The sequence below is a fragment of the Schistocerca serialis genome, unplaced genomic scaffold (assembly GCF_023864345.2).
Source record: "Schistocerca serialis cubense isolate TAMUIC-IGC-003099 unplaced genomic scaffold, iqSchSeri2.2 HiC_scaffold_1363, whole genome shotgun sequence".
NCBI lineage: Eukaryota > Metazoa > Arthropoda > Insecta > Orthoptera > Acrididae > Schistocerca > Schistocerca serialis.
The window spans coordinates 8199060-8216842 of record NW_026047584.1 but is presented as its reverse complement, the minus strand read 5'-3'; positions in this window follow the sequence as shown (position 1 = coordinate 8216842).

The following is a 17783-nucleotide window of genomic DNA, read 5'->3' as shown; positions in this document are numbered from 1 at the left end:
TAGGAAGAGTCAGTCTTCTTGTACATAAGTCGGCATTGTGCCTTTCGTATTTAATTCCGATGAAATTTCTGTGTTTCACCGTCAATAAGAAGGTCAGAGGGATACAGTAAACCTGAAGTGAAGCATCGCAATCTATAACTAGTGTGACAGGAATGGTTCAAACATAGACAGTAAGAAGAGTCAGTCTTCTTGTACTTAAGTTGGCATTGTGCCTTTTTTATTTAATTCCGATGCAATTTCTGTGTTTCATCGTCAATAAGAAGGTCAGAGGGATACAGTAAACCTGAAGTGAAGCATCGGATCTATAAATAGTGTCACAGGAATGGTTCAAAACATAGTCTGTAAGAAGAGTCAGTCTTCTTGTACTTAAGTCGGCATTGTGCCTTTTGTATTTAATTCCGATGCAATTTCTGGGTTCATCGACAATAAGAACGTCCAAGGGATACAGTACACCTGGGGTGAAGTATCGGAATCTATAACTAGTGTCACATTAATGGTTCAAAACATAGACAGTAGGAAGAGTCAGTCTTCTTGTACTTAAGTCGGCATTGTGCCTTTTGTATTTAATTCCGATGCAATTTCTGTGTTTCATCGTCAATAAGAAGGTCCAAGGGATACAGTAAACATGAAGTGAAGCATCGGAATCTATAACTAGTGTCACTGGAATGGTTCAAATTATAGACAGTATGAAGAGTCAGTCTTCTTGTACTTAAGTCGGCATTGTGCCTTTTCTATTTAATTCGGATGCAATTTCTGTGTTTCAACGTCAATAAGATGGTCAGGGGGATACAGTAAACCTGAAGTGAAGCATCGGAATGTATAACTAGTGTCACAGGAATGGTTCAAAACATAGACAGTTGGAGGAGTCAGTCTTCTTCTACTTAAGTTGGCATTGTGCCTTTTGTATTTAATTCCGATGCAATTTCTGTGATTCATCGTAAATAACAAGGTCCAAGGGATACAGTAAACCTGAAGTGAAACATCGGACTCTATAACTAGTGTCACAGAAATGGTTTCAAGACATAGAGAGTAGGAAGAGTCAGTCTTCTTGTACATAAGACGGCATTGTGCCTTTTGTATTTAATTCCTATGCAATTTCTGTGTTTCATCGTCAATAAGAAGGTCCAAGGGAAACAGTAAACCTGTAGTGAGGCATCGGAATCTATAACTAGTGTCACAGGAATGGTTCGAAACATAGTCAGTAAGAAGAGTCAGTCTCCTTGTACTTAAGTTGGCATTGTGCCTTTCGTATTTAATTCCGATGCAATTTCTGTGTTTCACCGTCAATAAGAAGGTCCAAGGGATACAGTAAACCTGAAGTGAAGCATCGGACTCTATAACAAGTGTCACAGAAATGGGTCAAAACATAGACAGTAGAAAGAGTCACTCTTCTTGTACATAAGTCGGCATTGTGCCTTTTGTATTTAATTCCGATGCAATTTCTGTGTTTCATCGTCACTAAGAAGGTCAGAGGGATACAGTAATCCAGAAGTTAAGCATCGGAATCCATAACTAGAGTCAGAGGAATGGTTCAAAGCAGAGTCAGTAAGAGGAGTCAGTCCTCTTGTAGTTAAGTCGGCCTTGTGCCTTTTGTATTTAATTCCGATGCAATTTCTGTGTTTCATCGACAATAAGAAGGTCCAAGGGATACAGTAAACCCGAAGTGAAGCATCGGAATCTATAACAAGTGTCTTAGGAATGGTTCAAAACATAGACAGTAGGAAGAGTCAGTCTTCTAGTACTTAAGTCGTCATTGTGCCTTTTCTATTTAATTCGGATGCAATATCTCTGTTTCATCGTGACTAAGACGGTCAGAGGGATACAGTAAACCTGAAGTGAAGCGATGGAATCTTCTACTAGTGTCACCGGAATGGTTCAAAACATAGTCAGTAAGAACAGTCAGTCTTCTTGTACTTAAGTCGGCATTGTGCATATTGTATTTAATTCCGATGCAATTTCTGTGTTTCATCGTCAATAACAAGGTCCAAGGGATACAGTCAACCTCGAGTGAAACATCGGAATCTATAACTAGGGTCACAGGAACGGTTCAAAACATAGACGGTAAGAAGAGTCAGTCTTCTTGTACTTAAGTCGGCATTGTGCCTTTTGTATTTAATTCCGATGCAATTTCTGCGTTTCATCGTCAATAAGAAGGATTAAGGGATACAGTAAACCTGAAGTGAAGCATCGGAATCTATAACTAGTGTCACTGGAATGGTTCAAAACATAGTCAGTAAGAAGAGTCAGTCTTCTTGTACTTAAATTGGCATTGTGCCTTTCGTATTTAATTCCAATGCAATTTCTGTGTTTCACCGTCAATAAGAAGGTCCAAGGGATACAGTAAACCTGAAGTGAAGCATCGGACTCTATAACTAGTGTCACAGAAATGGGTCAAAACATAGACAGTAAGAAGAGTCAGTCTTCTTGTACTTAAGTCGGCATTGTGCCTATTGTATTTAATTCCGATGTAATTTCTGTGTTTCATCGTCAATAAAAGGTCTAAGGGACCAAGTAAACCTGCAGTAAAGCATCGGAATCTATAACTAGTGTCACAGGGATGGTTCACAGCATAGACAGTAAGAAAAGTCAGTCTTCATGTACTTAAGTAAGCATTGTGCCTTTTGTATTTAATTCTGATGCAATTTCTGTGTTTCATCGTCAATAAGACGGTCAGGGGGATACAGTAAGCCTGAAGTGAAGCATCGGAATCTATAACTAGTGTCTCAGGAATGGTTCAAAACATTGGAAGAGTCAGTCTTCTTGTACTTAAGTCGGCATTGTGTCTTTTGTATTTAATTCCGATGTTATTTCTGTGTTTCATCGTCTATAAGAAGGTCCAAGGGATACAGTAAACCTGAAGTGAAGCATCGGAATCTACAACTAGTGTCACAGGAATGGTTGAAAACATAGTCAGGAAGAAGAGTCAGTCTTCTTGTACTTAAGTTGGCAATGTGCGTTTCGTATTTAATTCCGATGCAATATCGGTGTTTCACCGTCAAAAAGAAGGTCCAAGGGATACAGTAAACCTGGAGTGAAGCATCGGAATCTATAACTAGTGTCACTGGAATGGTTCAAATTATAGACAGTAAGAAGAGACAGTCTTCTTGTACTTAAGTCGGCATTGTGCCTTTTGTATTTATCTCCGATGCAATTTCTGTGATTCATCGTAAATAACAAGGTCCAAGGGATACATTGAACCTGAAGTGAAGCATCGGAATCTATAACTAGTGTCACAGGAATGGTGCAATTCATAGACAATAAGATGGGTCAGTATTCTTGTACTTAAGTCGGCATTGTGCTTTTTGTATTTATTTCCGTAGCAATTTCTGTGTTTCATCGTCACTAAGAAGGTCAGAGGGATACAGTAATCCTGAAGTGAAGCATCGGAATCTATAACTAGAGTCACAGGAATGGTTCAAAGCATAGTCAGTAAGAAGAGTCAGTCTTCTTGTAGTTAAGTCGGCATTGTGCCTTTTGTATTTAATTCCGATGCACTTTCTGTGTTTCATCGTCAATAAGAAGGTCCAAGGCATACAGTAAACCTGAAGTGAAGCATCGGAATCTATAATTAGTGTCACTGGAATGGTTCAAATTATAGACAGTAAGAAGAGTCGGTCTTCTTGTACTTAAGTCGGCATTGTGTCTTTTGTATTTAATTCCGATGCAATTTCTGTGATTCATCGTAAATAACAAGATCCAAGGGATACAGTAAACCTGAAGTGAAGCATCGGACTCTATAACTAGCGTCACAGAAATGGTTCAAAACATAGACAGTAGGAAGAATCAGTCTTCTTGTACATAAGTCGGCATTGTGCCTTTTGTATTTAATTCCGATGCAATTTCTGTGTTTCATCGTCAATAAGAGGGTCCAAGAGAAACAGTAAACCTGAAGTGAAGCATCGGAATCTATAACTAGTGTCACAGGAATGGTGCAAATCATAGACAGTAAGATGAGTCAGTATTCTTGTACTTAAGTCGGCATTGTGCTTTTTGTATTTAATTCCGATGCAATTTCTGTGTCTCATCGTCACTAACAAGGTCAGTGGTATACAGTAATCCTGAAGATAGGCATCGGAATCTATAACTAGTGTCACTGGAATGGTTCAAAGCATAGTCAGTAAGAAGAGTCAGTGTTCTTGTAGTTAAGTCGGCATTGTGCCTTTTGTATTTAATTCCGAACCAATTTCTGTGTTTCATCGTCAATAAGAAGGTGCAGGGGATACAGTAAACCTGAAGTGAAGCATCGGAATCTATAACTAGTGTCACAGGAATGGTTCAAAGCATAGACAGTAAGAAGAGTCAGTCTTCTTGTACTTAAGTTGGCATACTGCCTTTTCTATTTAATTCCGATGCAATTTCAGTGTTTCATCGTCAATAAGAAGGTCAGAAGGATACAGTAAACCTGAAGTGAAGCATCGGAATCTATAACTAGTGTCACTGGAATGGTTCAAAGCATAGTCAGTAAGAAGAGTCAGTCTTCTTGTACTTAAGTCGGCATTGTGCCTATTGTATTTAATTCCGATGTAATTTCTGTGTTTCATCGTCAATAAGAACGTCTAAGGGACACAGTAAATCTGCAGTGAAGCATCGGAATCTATAACTAGTGTCACAGGGATGGTTCAAAGCATAGACAGTAAGAAGAGTCAGTCTTCATGTACTTAAGTCGGCATTGTGCCTTTTGTATTTAATTCTGATGCAATTTCTGTGTTTCATCGTCAATAAGAAGGTCGAAGGGATACAGTAAACCTGGACTGAAGCATCGGAGCCTATAACTAGTGTCACAGGAATGGTTAAAAGCATAGACAGTAAGAAGAGTCAGTCTTCTTGTACTTAAGTCGGCATTGTGTATTTTGTATTTAATTCCGATGCAATTTCTGCGTTTCATCGTCAATAAGAAGGTTTAAGGGATACAGTAAACCTGAAGTGAAGCATCGGAATCTATAACTAGTGTCACTGGAATGGTTCAAAACATAGTCAGTAAGAAGAGTCAGTCTTCTTGTACTTAAGTTGGCATTGTGCCTTTCGTAATTAATTCCAATGCAATTTCTGTGTTTCACCGTCAATAAGAAGGTCCAAGGGATACAGTAAACCTGAAGTGAAGCATCGGACTCTATAACTAGTGTCACAGAAATGAGTCAAAACATAGACAGTAGGAAGAGTCAGTCTTCTTGTACATAAGTCGGCATTGTGCATTTTGTATTTAATTCCGGTGCAATCTCTGTGTTTCATCGTCAATAAGAAGGTCCAAGGGATACAGTAAACATGAAGTGAAGCATCGGAATCTATAACTAGTGGCACTGGAATGGTTCAAACTATAGACAGTGAGAAGAGTCAGTCTTCTTGTACTTAAGTCGGCATTGTGCCTATTGTATTTAATTCCGATGTAATTTCTGTGTTTCATCGTCAATAAGAAGGTCTAAGGGACACAGTAAACCTGCAGTTAAGCATCGGAATCAATAACTAGTGTCACAGGGATGGTTCAAAGCATAGACAGTAAGAAGAGTCAGTCTTCATGTACTTAAGTCGGCATTGTGCCTTTTGTATTTAATTCCGATGCAATTTCTGTGTTTCATCGTCAATATGAAGGTCGAAGGGATACAGTAAATCTGGAGCGAAGCATCGGAGTCTATAACTAGTGCCACTGGAATGGTTAAAAGCATAGACAGTAAGAAGAGTCAGTCTTCTTGTACTTAATTCGGCATTGTGCCTTTTGTATTTAATTCCGATGCAATTTCTGTGTTTCATCGTCAATAAGAAGGTCAGAGGGATACAGCAAAATTGAAGTGAAGCAACGGAATCTATAACAAGTGTCTTAGGTATGGTTCAAAACATAGACAGCAGGAAGAGTCAGTCTTCTAGTACTTAAGTGGGCATTGTGCCTTTTCTATTTAATTCGGATGCAATTTCTGTGTTTCATCGTCAATAAGACGGTCAGGGGGATACAGTAAGCCTGAAGTGAAGCATCGGAATCTATAACTAGTGTCTCAGGAATGGTTCAAAACATAGACAGTTGGAAGAGTCAATCTTCTTGTACTTAAGTCGGCATTGTGTCTTTTGTATTTAATTCCGATGCTATTTCTGTGTTTCATCGTCAATAAGAAGGTCGAAGGGATACAGTAAATCTGGAGCGAAGCATCGGAGTCTATAACTAGTGTCACAGGAATGGTTAAAAGCATAGACAGTAAGAAGAGTCAGTCTTCTTGTACTTAAGTCGGCATTTTGTCTTTTGTATTTATCTCCAATGCAATTTCTGTGATTCATCGTAAATAACACGGTCCAAGGGATACATTAAACCTGTCGTGAAGCATCGGAATCTATAACTAGTGTCACAGGAATTGTGCAATTCAGAGACATTAAGATGAGTCAGTATTCTTGTACTTAAGTCGGCATTGTGCTTTTTGTATTTAATTCCGATGCAATTTCTGTGTTTCATCGTCACTAAGAAGGTCAGAGGGATACAGTAATCCTGAAGTGAAGCATCGGAATCTATAACTAGTGTCACAGGAATGGTTCAAAGCATAGACAGTAAGAAGAGTCAGTCTTCTTGTACTTAAGTTGGCATACTGCCTTTTCTATTTAATTCCGATGCAATTTCTGTGTTTCATCGTCAATAAGAAGGTCAGAAGGATACAGTAAACCTGAAGTGAAGCATCGGAATCTATAACTAGTGTCACAGGAACGGTTCAATACATAGTCAGTAAGAAGAGTGAGTCTTGTTGAACTTAAGTTGGAATTGTGCCTTTCGTATTTAATTCCGATGCAATTTCTGTGTTTCACCGTCAATAAGAAGGCCTAAGGGATACAGTAAACCTGAAGTGAAGCAACGGACTCTATAACTAGTGTCACAGAAATGGTTCAAAACATAGACAGTAGGAAGAGTTAGTCTTCTTGTACATAAGTCGGCATTGTGCCTTTTGTATTTAATTCCGATGCAATTTCTGTGTTTCACCATCATTAAGAAGGTACAAGGGAAACAGTAAACCTGAAGTGAAGCATCGGAATCTTTAACTAGTGTCACAGGACTGGTTCAAAACATAGATAGTAAGAAGGGTCAGTCTTCTTGTCCTTAAGTCGGCATTGTGCCTTTTGTATTTAATTCCGATGCAATTTCTGTGTTTCATCGGCAATAAGGTCAGAGGGATACACTAAACCTAAATTGAAGCATCGGAATCTATAACTAGTGTCACAGGAATGGTTCAAAATATAGACAGTAGGAAGAGTCAGTCTTCTTGTACTTAAGTCGGCATTGTGCCTTTTGTATTTAATACGGATGCAATTTCTGTGTTTCATCGTCAATAGGAAGGTCAGAGGGATACAGTAATCCTGAAGTTAAGCATCGGAATCTATGACTAGTGTCACAGGAATGGTTCAAAGCATAGTCAATAAGAAGAGTCAGTCTTCTTGTTCTTAAGTCGGTATTGTGCTTTTTGTATTTATTTCCGATGCAATTTCTGTGTTTCATCGTCAATAACACGGTCCACGGGATACAGTAAACCTAAAGTGAAACATCGGAATCTATAACTAGTGTCACAGGGATGGTTCAAAGCGTTGACAGTAAGAAGAGTCAGTCTTCTTGTACTTAAGTCGGCATTGTGCCTTTTGTATTGAATTCCGAACAATTTCTGTGTATCATCGTCAATAAGAAGGTGCAAGGGATACAGTAAACCTGAAGTGAAGCATCGGAATCTATAACTAGTGTCACAGGAATGGTTCAAAGCATAGACAGTAAGAAGAGTCAGTCTTCTTGTACTTAAGTCGGCATTGTGACTTTTCTATTTAATTCCGATGCAATTTCTGTGTTTCATCGTCAATAAGAAGGTCAGAGGGATACAGTAAACCTGAAGTGAAGCATCGGAATCTATAAATAGTGTCACAGGAATGGTTCAAAACATAGTCAGTAAGAAGAGTGAGTCTTCTTGTACTTAAGTTGGCATTGTGCCTTTCGTATTTAATTCCGATGCAATTTCTGTGTTTCACCGTCAATAAGAAGGTCCAAGGGATACAGTAAACCTGAAGTGAAGCATCGGACTCTATAACTAGTGTCACAGAAATGGGTCAAAACATAGACAGTAGGAAGAGTCACTCTTCTTGTACATAAGTCGGCATTGTGCCTTTTGTATTTAATTCCGATGCAATTTCTGTGTTTCATCGTCACTAAGAAGGTCAGAGGGATACAGTAATCCGGAAGTTAAGCATCGGAATCTATAAATAGTGTCACAGGAATGGTTCAAAACATAGTCAGTAAGAAGAGTCAGTCTTCTTGTACTCAAGTCGGCCTTGTACCTTTTGTATTGAATTCCGATGCAATTTCTGTGTTTCATCGACAATAAGTAGGTCCTAGGGATACAGTAAACCTGAAGTGAAGCATCGGAATCTATAACAAGTGTCTTAGGAATGGTTCAAAACATAGACAGTAGGAAGAGTCAGTCTTCTAGTACTTAAGTCGTCATTGTGCCTTTTCTATTTAATTCGGATGCAATTTCTGTGTTTCATCGTCACTAAGACGGTCAGAGGGATACAGTAAACCTGAAGTGAAGCATCGGAATCTATAACTAGTGTCACTGGAATGGTTCAAACTATAGACAGTAAGAAGAGTCAGTCTTCTTGTAATTAAGTCGGCATTGTGCCTATTGTTATTTAATTCCGATGTAATTTCTGTGTTTCATCGTCAATAAGAAGGTCTAAGGGACACAGTAAACCTGCAGTGAAGCATCGGAATCTATAACTAGTGTCACAGGGATGGTTCAAAGCATAGACAGTCAGAAGAGTCAGTCTTCATGTACTTAAGTCGGCATTGTGCCTTTTGTATTTAATTCCGATGCAATTTCTGTGTTTCATCGTCAATAAGAAGGTCGAAGGGATACAGTAAACCTGGACTGAAGCATCGGAGTCTATAACTAGTGTCACAGGAATGGTTAAAAGCATAGACAGTAAGAAGAGTCAGTCTTCTTGTACTTAATTCGGCATTGTGCCTTTTGTATTTAATTCCGATGCAATTTCTGTGTTTCATTGTCAATGAGAAGGTCCAAGGGATACAGTAAACATGAAGTGTAGCATCGGAATCTATAACTAGTGTCACTGGAATGGTTCAAACTATAGACAGTAAGAAGAGTCAGTCTTCTTGTACTTAAGTCGGCATTGTGCCTATTGTATTTAATTCCGATGTAATTTCTGTGTTTCATCGTCAATAAGAAGGTCCAAGGGACACAGTAAATCTGCAGTGAAGCATTGGAATCTATAACTAGTGTCACAGGGACGGTTCAAAGCATAGACAGTAAGAAGAGTCAGTCTTCATGTACTTAAGTCGGCATTGTGCCTTTTGTATTTAATTCCGATGCAATTTCTGTGTTTCATCGTCAATAAGAAGGTCGAAGGGATACAGTAAACCTGGACTGAAGCATCGGAGCCTATAACTAGTGTCACAGGAATGGTTAAAAGCATAGACAGTAAGAAGAGTCAGTCTTCTTGTACTTAAGTCGGCATTGTGTATTTTGTATTTAATTCCGATGCAATTTCTGCGTTTCATCGTCAATAAGAAGGTTTGAGGGATACAGTAAACCTGAAGTGAAGCATCGGAATCTATAACTAGTGTCACTGGAATGGTTCAAAACATAGTCAGTAAGAAGAGTCAGTCTTCTTGTCAGTTGGCATTGTGCCTTTCGTAATTAATTCCAATGCAATTTCTGTGTTTCACCGTCAATAAGAAGGTCCAAGGGATACAGTAAACCTGAAGTGAAGCATCGGACTCTATAACTAGTGTCACAGAAATGAGTCAAAACATAGACAGTAGGAAGAGTCAGTCTTCTTGTACATAAGTCGGCATTGTGCATTTTGTATTTAATTCCGGTGCAATTTCTGTGTTTCATCGTCAATAAGAAGGTCCAAGGGATACAGTAAACATGAAGTGAAGCATCGGAATCTATAACTAGTGGCACTGGAATGGTTCAAACTATAGACAGTGAGAAGAGTCAGTCTTCTTGTACTTAAGTCGGCATTGTGCCTATTGTATTTAATTCCGATGTAATTTCTGTGTTTCATCGTCAATAAGAAGGTCGAAGGGATACAGTAAATCTGGAGCGAAGCATCGGAGTCTATAACTAGTGTCACAGGAATGGTTAAAAGCATAGACAGTAAGAAGAGTCAGTCTTCTTGTACTTAATTCGGCATTGTGCCTTTTCTATTTAATTCGGATGCAATTTCTGTGTTTCATCGTCAATAAGACGGTCAGGGGGATACAGTAAAAATGAAGTGAAGCAACGAAATCTATAACAAGTGTCTTAGGAATGGTTCAAAGCATAGACAGCAGGAAGAGTCAGTCTTCTAGTACTTAAGTCGGGATTGTGCCTTTTCTATTTAATTCGGATGCAATTTCTGTGTTTCATCGTCAATAAGACGGTCAGGGGGATACAGTAAGCCTGAAGTGAAGCATCGGAATCTATAACTAGTGTCTCAGGATTGGTTCAAAACATAGACAGTTGGAAGAGTCAATCTTCTTGTACTTAAGTCGGCATTGTGTCTTTTGTATTTAATTCCGATGCTATTTCTGTGTTTCATCGTCAATAAGAAGGTCGAAGGGATACAGTAAATCTGGAGCGAAGCATCGGAGTCTATAACTAGTGTCACAGGAATGGTTAAAAGCATAGACAGTAAGAAGAGTCAGTCTTCTTGTACTTAAGGCGGCATTTTGTCTTTTGTATTTATCTCCAATGCAATTTCTGTGATTCATCGTAAATAACACGGTCCAAGGGATACATTAAACCTGTCGTGAAGCATCGGAATCTATAACTAGTGTCACAGGAATTGTGCAATTCAGAGACATTAAGATGAGTCAGTATTCTTGTACTTGAGTCGGCATTGTGCTTTTTGTATTTAATTCCGATGCAATTTCTGTGTTTCATCGTCACTAAGAAGGTCAGAGGGATACAGTAATCCTGTAGTGAAGCATCGGAATCTATAACTAGTGTCACAGGAATGGTTCAAAGCATAGACAGTAAGAAGAGTCAGTCTTCTTGTACTTAAGTTGGCATACTGCCTTTTCTATTTAATTCCGATGCAATTTCTGTGTTTCATCGTCAATAAGAAGGTCAGAAGGATACAGTAAACCTGAAGTGAAGCATCGGAATCTATAACTAGTGTCACAGGAACGGTTCAATACATAGTCAGTAAGAAGAGTGAGTCTTGTTGAACTTAAGTTGGAATTGTGCCTTTCGTATTTAATTCCGATGCAATTTCTGTGTTTCACCGTCAATAAGAAGGCCTAAGGGATACAGTAAACCTGAAGTGAAGCAACGGACTCTATAACTAGTGTCACAGAAATGGTTCAAAACATAGACAGTAGGAAGAGTTAGTCTTCTTGTACATAAGTCGGCATTGTGCCTTTTGTATTTAATTCCGATGCAATTTCTGTGTTTCATCGTCATTAAGAAGGTACAAGGGAAACAGTAAACCTGAAGTGAAGCATCGGAATCTTTAACTAGTGTCACAGGACTGGTTCAAAACATAGATAGTAAGAAGGGTCAGTCATCTTGTCCTTAAGTCGGCATTGTGCCTTTTGTATTTAATTACGATGCAATATCTGTGTTTCATCGGCAATAAGGTCAGAGGGATACACTAAACCTAAATTGAAGCATCGGAATCTATAACTAGTGTCACAGGAATGGTTCAAAATATAGACAGTAGGAAGAGTCAGTCTTCTTGTACTTAAGTCGGCATTGTGCCTTTTGTATTTAATACGGATGCAATTTCTGTGTTTCATCGTCAATAGGAAGGTCAGAGGGATACAGTAATCCTGAAGTTAAGCATCGGAATCTATGACTAGTGTCACAGGAATGGTTCAAAGCATAGTCAATAAGAAGAGTCAGTCTTCTTGTTCTTAAGTCGGTATTGTGCTTTTTGTATTTATTTCCGATGCAATTTCTGTGTTTCATCGTCAATAACACGGTCCACGGGATACAGTAAACCTAAAGTGAAACATCGGAATCTATAACTAGTGTCACAGGGATGGTTCAAAGCGTAGACAGTAAGAAGAGTCAGTCTTCTTGTACTTAAGTCGGCATTGTGCCTTTTGTATTGAATTCCGAACAATTTCTGTGTATCATCGTCAATAAGAAGGTGCAAGGGATACAGTAAACCTGAAGTGAAGCATCGGAATCTATAACTAGTGTCACAGGAATGGTTCAAAGCATAGACAGTAAGAAGAGTCAGTCTTCTTGTACTTAAGTCGGCATTGTGACTTTTCTATTTAATTCCGATGCAATTTCTGTGTTTCATCGTCAATAAGAAGGTCAGAGGGATACAGTAAACCTGAAGTGAAGCATCGGAATCTATAAATAGTGTCACAGGAATGGTTCAAAACATAGTCAGTAAGAAGAGTGAGTCTTCTTGTACTTAAGTTGGCATTGTGCCTTTCGTATTTAATTCCGATGCAATTTCTGTGTTTCACCGTCAATAAGAAGGTCCAAGGGATACAGTAAACCTGAAGTGAAGCATCGGACTCTAAAACTAGTGTCACAGAAATGGGTCAAAACATAGACAGTAGGAAGAGTCACTCTTCTTGTACATAAGTCGGCATTGTGCCTTTTGTATTTAATTCCGATGCAATTTCTGTGTTTCATCGTCACTAAGAAGGTCAGAGGGATACAGTAATCCGGAAGTTAAGCATCGGAATCTATAAATAGTGTCACAGGAATGGTTCAAAACATAGTCAGTAAGAAGAGTCAGTCTTCTTGTACTTAGGTCGGCCTTGTACCTTTTGTATTGAATTCCGATGCAATTTCTGTGTTTCATCGACAATAAGTAGGTCCTAGGGATACAGTAAACCTGAAGTGAAGCATCGGAATCTATAACAAGTGTCTTAGGAATGGTTCAAAACATAGACAGTAGGAAGAGTCAGTCTTCTAGTACTTAAGTCGTCATTGTGCCTTTTCTATTTAATTCGGATGCAATTTCTGTGTTTCATCGTCACTAAGACGGTCAAAGGGATACAGTAAACCTGAAGTGAAGCATCGGAATCTATAACTAGCGTCACAGGAATGGTTCAAAACATAGACAGTTGGAAGAGTCAGTCTTCTTGTACTTAAGGTGGCATTGAGCCTTTCGTATTTAATTCCAATGCAATTTCTGTGTTTCACCGTCAATAAGAAAGTCCAAGGGATACAGTAAACCTGAAGTGAAGCATCGAACTCTATAACTAGTGTCACAGAAATGGGTCACAACATAGACAGTAGGAAGAGTCAGTCTTCTTGTACGTAAGTCGGTTGTGCCTTTTGTATTTAATTCCGATGCAATTTCTGTGTTTCATCGCCAATAAGAAGGTCCAAGGGATACAGTAAACATGAAGTGAAGCATCGGAATCTATAACTAGTGTCACTGGAATGGTTCAAACTATAGACAGTAAGAAGAGTCAGTCTTCTTGTAATTAAGTCGGCATTGTGCCTATTGTTATTTAATTCCGATGTAATTTCTGTGTTTCATCGTCAATAAGAAGGTCTAAGGGACACAGTAAACCTGCAGTGAAGCATAGGAATCTATAACTAGTGTCACAGGGATGGTTCAAAGCATAGACAGTCAGAAGAGTCAGTCTTCATGTACTTAAGTCGGCATTGTGCCTTTTGTATTTAATTCCGATGCAATTTCTGTGTTTCATCGTCAATAAGAAGGTCGAAGGGATACAGTAAACCTGGACTGAAGCATCGGAGTCTATAACTAGTGTCACAGGAATGGTTAAAAGCATAGACAGTAAGAAGAGTCAGTCTTCTTGTACTTAATTCGGCATTGTGCGTTTTGTATTTAATTCCGATGCAATTTCTGTGTTTCATTGTCAAAGAGAAGGTCCAAGGGATACAGTAAACATGAAGTGTAGCATCGGAATCTATAACTAGTGTCACTGGAATGGTTCAAACTATAGACAGTAAGAAGAGTCAGTCTTCTTGTACTTAAGTCGGCATTGTGCCTATTGTATTTAATTCTGATGTAATTTCTGTGTTTCATCGTCAATAAGAAGGTCTAAGGGACACAGTAAATCTGCAGTGAAGCATCGGAATCTATAACTAGTGTCACAGGGATGGTTCAAAGCATAGACAGTAAGAAGAGTCAGTCTTCATTTACTTAAGTCGGCATTGTGCCTTTTGTATTTAATTCCGATGCAATTTCTGTGTTTCATCGTCAATAAGAAGGTCGAAGGGATACAGTAAACCTGGACTGAAGCATCGGAGCCTATAACTAGTGTCACAGGAATGGTTAAAAGCATAGACAGTAAGAAGAGTCAGTCTTCTTGTACTTAAGTCGGCATTGTGTATTTTGTATTTAATTCCGATGCAATTTCTGCATTTCATCGTCAATAAGAAGGTTTAAGGGATACAGTAAACATGAAGTGAAGCATCGGAATCTATAACTAGTGTCACTGGAATGGTTCAAAACATAGTCAGTAAGAAGAGTCAGTCTTCTTGTACTTAAGTTGGCATAGTGCCTTTCGTAATTAATTCCAATGCAATTTCTGTGTTTCACCGTCAATAAGAAGGTCCAAGGGAAACAGTAAACCTGAAGTGAAGCATCGGACCCTATAACTAGTGTCACAGAAAGGAGTCAAAACATAGACAGTAGGAAGAGTCAGTCTTCTTGTACATAAGTCGGCATTGTGCATTTTGTATTTAATTCCGGTGCAATTTCTGTGTTTCATCGTCAATAAGAAGGTCGAAGGGATACAGTAAACATGAAGTGAAGCATCGGAATCTATAACTAGTGGCACTGGAATGGTTCAAACTATAGACAGTGAGAAGAGTCAGTCTTCTTGTACATAAGTCGGCATTGTGCCTATTGTATTTAATTCCGATGTAATTTCTGTGTTTCATCGTCAATAAGAAGGTCTAAGGGACACAGTAAACCTGCAGTTAAGCATCGGAATCAATAACTAGTGTCACAGGGATGGTTCAAAGCATAGACAGTAAGAAGAGTCAGTCTTCATGTACTTAAGTCGGCATTGTGCCTTTTGTATTTAATTCCGATGCAATTTCTGTGTTTCATCGTCAATAAGAAGGTCGAAGGGATACAGTAAATCTGGAGCGAAGCATCGGAGTCTATAACTAGTGTCTCAGGAATGGTTAAAAGCATAGACAGTAAGAAGAGTCAGTCTTCTTGTACTTAATTCGGCATTGTGCCTTTTGTATTTAATTCCGATGCAATTTCTGTGTTTCATCGTCAATAAGAAGGTCAGAGGGATACAGTAAAAATGAAGTGAAGCAACGGAATCTATAACAAGTGTCTTAGGAATGGTTCAAAACATAGACAGCAGGAAGAGTCAGTCTTCTAGTACTTAAGTCGGCATTGTGCCTTTTCTATTTAATTCGGATGCAATTTCTGTGTTTCATCGTCAATAAGACGGTCAGGGGGATACAGTAAGCCTGAAGTGAAGCATCGGAATCTATAACTAGTGTCTCAGGAATGGTTCAAAACATAGACAGTTGGAAGAGTCAATCTTCTTGTACTTAAGTCGGCATTGTGTCTTTTGTATTTAATTCCGATGCTATTTCTGTGTTTCATCGTCAATAAGAAGGTCGAAGGGATACAGTAAATCTGGAGCGAAGCATCGGAGTCTATAACTAGTGTCACAGGAATGGTTAAAAGCATAGACAGTAAGAAGAGTCAGTCTTCTTGTACTTAAGTCGGCATTTTGTCTTTTGTATTTATCTCCAATGCAATTTCTGTGATTCATCGTATATAACACGGTCCAAGGGATGCATTAAACCTGTCGTGAAGCATCGGAATCTATAACTAGTGTCACAGGAATTGTGCAATTCAGAGACATTAAGATGAGTCAGTACTCTTGTACTTAAGTCGGCATTGTGCTTTTTGTGTTTAATTCCGATGCAATTTCTGTGTTTCATCGTCACTAAGAAGGTCAGAGGGATACAGTAATCCTGAAGTGTAGCATCGGAATCTATAACTAGTGTCACAGGAATGGTTCAAAGCATAGACAGTAAGAAGAGTCAGTCTTCTTGTACTTAAGTTGGCATACTGCCTTTTCTATTTAATTCCGATGCAATTTCTGTGTTTCATCGTCAATAAGAAGGTCAGAAGGATACAGTAAACCTGAAGTGAAGCATCGGAATCTATAACTAGTGTCACAGGAACGGTTCAATACATAGTCAGTAAGAAGAGTGAGTCTTGTTGAACTTAAGTTGGAATTGTGCCTTTCGTATTTAATTCCGATGCAATTTCTGTGTTTCACCGTCAATAAGAAGGCCTAAGGGATACAGTAAACCTGAAGTGAAGCAACGGACTCTATAACTAGTGTCACAGAAATGGTTCAAAATATAGACAGTAGGAAGAGTTAGTCTTCTTGTACATAAGTCGGCATTGTGCCTTTTGTATTTAATTCCGATGCAATTTCTGTGTTTCATCGTCATTAAGAAGGTACAAGGGAAACAGTAAACCTGAAGTGAAGCATCGGAATCTTTAACTAGTGTCACAGGACTGGTTCAAAACATAGATAGTAAGAAGGGTCAGTCTTCTTGTCCTTAAGTCGGCATTGTGCCTTTTGTATTTAATTCCGATGCAATTTCTGTGTTTCATCGGCAATAAGGTCAGAGGGATACACTAAACCTAAATTGAAGCATCGGAATCTATAACTAGTGTCACAGGAATGGTTCAAAACATAGACAGCAGGAAGAGTCAGTCTTCTAGTACTTAAGTCGGCATTGTGCCTTTTCTATTTAATTCGGATGCAATTTCTGTGTTTCATCGTCAATAAGACGGTCAGGGGGATACAGTAAGCCTGAAGTGAAGCATCGGAATCTATAACTAGTGTCTCAGGAATGGTTCAAAACATAGACAGTTGGAAGAGTCAATCTTCTTGTACTTAAGTCGGCATTGTGTCTTTTGTATTTAATTCCGATGCTATTTCTGTGTTTCATCGTCAATAAGAAGGTCGAAGGGATACAGTAAATCTGGAGCGAAGCATCGGAGTCTATAACTAGTGTCACAGGAATGGTTAAAAGCATAGACAGTAAGAAGAGTCAGTCTTCTTGTACTTAAGTCGGCATTTTGTCTTTTGTATTTATCTCCAATGCAATTTCTGTGATTCATCGTATATAACACGGTCCAAGGGATGCATTAAACCTGTCGTGAAGCATCGGAATCTATAACTAGTGTCACAGGAATTGTGCAATTCAGAGACATTAAGATGAGTCAGTACTCTTGTACTTAAGTCGGCATTGTGCTTTTTGTGTTTAATTCCGATGCAATTTCTGTGTTTCATCGTCACTAAGAAGGTCAGAGGGATACAGTAATCCTGAAGTGTAGCATCGGAATCTATAACTAGTGTCACAGGAATGGTTCAAAGCATAGACAGTAAGAAGAGTCAGTCTTCTTGTACTTAAGTTGGCATACTGCCTTTTCTATTTAATTCCGATGCAATTTCTGTGTTTCATCGTCAATAAGAAGGTCAGAAGGATACAGTAAACCTGAAGTGAAGCATCGGAATCTATAACTAGTGTCACAGGAACGGTTCAATACATAGTCAGTAAGAAGAGTGAGTCTTGTTGAACTTAAGTTGGAATTGTGCCTTTCGTATTTAATTCCGATGCAATTTCTGTGTTTCACCGTCAATAAGAAGGCCTAAGGGATACAGTAAACCTGAAGTGAAGCAACGGACTCTATAACTAGTGTCACAGAAATGGTTCAAAATATAGACAGTAGGAAGAGTTAGTCTTCTTGTACATAAGTCGGCATTGTGCCTTTTGTATTTAATTCCGATGCAATTTCTGTGTTTCATCGTCATTAAGAAG